Genomic DNA, 3505 nt, shown 5'->3' with positions numbered 1-3505 from the left:
TAACAATACCTAATATAAATGCTCTTTCTGATCTCCTCCGCATGCTAGCACATGCTAGCAAGGATGCTATAACTGTATTCTGTGCCAGCAGTTAAGAGCTCTGATCAAACTTACCTTCGGATCTACATCCTATACTATGTGGAAAGATCTATTGCCTATGTATTTAAAAAAAAAAAAAAATCCAAATATTACCGGTGGAAAATGAGCAGAATTAAAATTTTATTTAAATATTTTATCATTTTTAAATGAATGAGGAAAATATGTAACTGTATGAAAATATGACTGAAGACCTGGGATGAATTCTTAATTTTTGTAGAAGACATAATTATACTATTTTTTTGCTGTCACGTGAACTGAGTACTTGTATCTATAACAGTTGATTGTGACTGTAGTCTGACAACTGTTGTAAAATTGTAATTCATTGACTAAAATGTTCATTTAATTCAAAATGTAGTTAAAATCATATTAGATGACAAAACAACTGAATTGTGCAAAAATAAATTACCAAACAATTTATTGTAAGATATGTAAAATGCAAAACTAGCTTTAATAAATAAGTACTTGCACTACCATTTAAACAGTTTATTAATTACATCTGCACCAATAAACTGTATCTGATCAAATCTGGACAAGGTAGAAATGTGCCCAAGTCCGAATGAGGGTTCATCCTCCATGGCATCATTGGCAGCAGCTCCTTTTGAAGTCAGTCACCACATCTGCTGAAATCCCTGAAAACAATACAGAAACAATCAATATCATAGCTAGAAGGCAAAAAAAAGTAAATGTGTTCCTCTGTAGGTTCAGCAGGCTACCATGGTTGGGTGTGCTGCATTTGGATGCACCAATCGGTCAGAGAAAGGAATCCATATGTATGGCTTCCCAAAAGATCCTGAAAGAAGGAAAAAATGGTTGGTTCAAGTCAGTAGAAGCAACCTCACCATCACCAGAGGTCACAACAACAAGAAACTATGTGCTGTAAGTTCAATCTGCACACTGCACTGGAAAATGCACAAGGCCCTAATGAAATGTGCAAGAAAATAAATAAATAAATCACTTTACAGGCACACTTTGAAAAAGGACAGTTTGTGAGGACACAGTCAGGCCAAGTGAGACTGAGGTCTGATGCCGTTCCAACCCTTTTTCTTCATCGCCCAGAACCAAAGAGGAGGAAGGATCCTGCAATGAGAAGTCCAGCAGAACTTCCACTGCATGTTGATCCACTGACTAGTGATCACGCATATAGTTCTAAAGTAAACTTTGGTACGAACCGTTTTAAATACGATTCAAATTTTTTACCTAATCTTTATGCTAACAGTGCCATTATAATTTCAGAGATGAAGGAAGGAAGAAACAGAAATGAGGCAAGTGAGATGAGGGAAAGTGAAGGGGAAAAAGAAGATGAAATTGTAGCCTCAGAGGACAGGGACATGCCAGGAACTGATGCGCCAGGGTCAACAGGGCAAGACGTATGCATCAACAGGGAATACAATCAGGAAACCGAGGTGAAAAAGCTGAGGGAGGAATTAGAAAACCAAAAAATTCACATAAGAACAATAGAAAGAGAACTTCACAGACAGAAGAAAATTAATGCAGTCCTACGAAAGAAAAAATTAACAATGGAAAAGAACTTTGGCAGCATTTTCACAAAAGATCAAATGAAAGCTATTGGTATGAAGAGTAAGAGAGGCATTAGATGGAGCAAAAACACATTTAAAAAAGCCATACAACTTCGCTTTTCTGTGGGCTCAACAGGCTACAGGCTTCTTCAGGACATGAGTCTCCCTCTCCCTGACATCAGAACCCAGCAAAGAATATTGCAACACATTAAGCTGGAACCAGGTGTGCTAGGAGAAGTTTTCAACATGCTCCAACTAAAGGCTGACAGTTTAACAGAGATGGAAAGAGAATGTATACTTACTCTAGATGAAATGGAAATCACCCCTAGTGTGGAGCTGCACCTAGGAACAGGGAAGCTGTTTGGGGATCTGATGCTGCCTGGTCACACAGGAGCTGCAACACACGCATGTGTTTTTATGTTGGCAGGAAGTACAACAAGATGGAAGCAAGTTGTGGGGTACCATTTTAGTGGCAATTCCACTAATGGAGCTAATTACAAGCCAGTCATCCTAGACATCATTGAGAGAGCAGCTTCCATAGGTCTTGTTGTGGTAAACATCACCACTGACATGGGCAGTGCTAACCGAGCGATGTGGCGGGCTTTTGGAGTGAGCCACAAGAAAACATTTGTCTAACACCCAGTAAGACCAGACAAAAAGCTGTACTTCATGCCAGATGTCCCTCATCTGGTGAAGAATTTGAAGAGTGCCCTGGTTAGTGGTCAGACCTTCACAATTCCACCAGAAATTGTACAAAAAGAGAGTCTGCCACACAATGAGGTTTCACTGGGTCCTTTGAAAGATTTGGTAGATTTTCAGGAACAAATGCTCCAAATCTTTCACAAAAAACCGTTCAGCCCAGTCATTTTGACAAAATGAAGTTGGGGCCTGCATTGAATGTGTTTAGGAAGTCAGCAAGTGCAGGTCTGAAATACATGGTGGAGCAGGAGCAGCGACCCACCTCTAATCTGACAACAGCCTGGTTTCTGAAGCAGGTGAACCACTGGTTTGACCTCATGTCCTCTCGTCACCCTGTGATGGGACGCAGCAGGCACAAGATGGAAGAGTACAACAAAGCTATTAAATTCCTCCAAGACATGTTAGCACTCTTCAGTGGACTTAGAATAGGTCCTACAGGAAGCTGGAAACCAGTGCAAACAGGAATTGTGATGGCAACATCTACAATTTTAGGTATTCAGAAAGACATGCTTGACCATGGACACATGTTTGTGTTGACAAGCAGGTTTACTCAGGACTGCCTTGAAAACTTGTTCAGCTGCATAAGGCAGAGGAATCCAGTCCCAACACCAGTCGAGTTTCACCAGGCACTGAGATCAATCTCAGTTGGGCAGTTCCTTACAACTGTAAAATCAGGAAGCTATCAGGAGGATGGCGGCAGTCTTCTGGCAGAGTTCTTGGACATTAAGGAGACATTTCCCAGTCCTGGCCTTCGTGTGGAGCAGCTGATTGGAGACACAGATACTCCTGACCTCACCAACAGCGAAACATGTATTCTGTACCATCTTACAGGATACATTGTGAATAAAGTCATCAAACATTCCAACATCTGTGATGGATGCTCAAGTTCAATTAAGCAAAATGATGACACTTCAGAAGGAGAGCACAGTACCCTATTGATACTGAAGGAATTCAAACCAGGAGTGCTGTGTCGGCCATCACATGAAGCCTTCAGTCTGGTCCAGAAAGTTGAAAAGCTTTTCAGAACAAGGTCCAATAAATCTGTCATGGAGCTCCCAAATGCCATGGATACTCTAGAGAGAGAAGCAAATCTATTAGAAGCATGCTTCCTTCATGTCATGAAGTGCAAAGAAAAATAACCACCAGATTCATCAGGCTGAGACTAAGAATAGCAGCAAGACATATCTTTA

At 40.7% G+C, this 3505-nt stretch overlaps 1 long non-coding RNA gene across 2 annotated transcripts; it reads right to left on the bottom strand.

The window, feature by feature from the left end:
- Positions 1 to 681: 681 nt before the first annotated feature.
- Positions 682 to 2605, bottom strand: LOC124873055. 2 transcript variants are annotated; one of them, XR_007039427.1, is made up of 4 exons: positions 2578 to 2605; positions 2079 to 2217; positions 813 to 889; positions 682 to 719 (listed from the first exon to the last, which is right to left on the bottom strand). It is a non-coding gene; the product is annotated as an uncharacterized LOC124873055 (long non-coding RNA). The 2 variants fall into 2 exon arrangements; XR_007039426.1 differs by lacking the exon at positions 2578 to 2605 and having other exon boundaries at positions 2079 to 2266.
- Between the last annotated feature and the right edge of the window lie 900 nt (positions 2606 to 3505).

This window comes from Girardinichthys multiradiatus, chromosome 8, assembly GCF_021462225.1.
Source record: "Girardinichthys multiradiatus isolate DD_20200921_A chromosome 8, DD_fGirMul_XY1, whole genome shotgun sequence".
NCBI classification, from domain to species: Eukaryota; Metazoa; Chordata; class Actinopteri; order Cyprinodontiformes; family Goodeidae; genus Girardinichthys; species Girardinichthys multiradiatus.
This window is presented reverse-complemented; position numbering and strand designations above follow the sequence as displayed.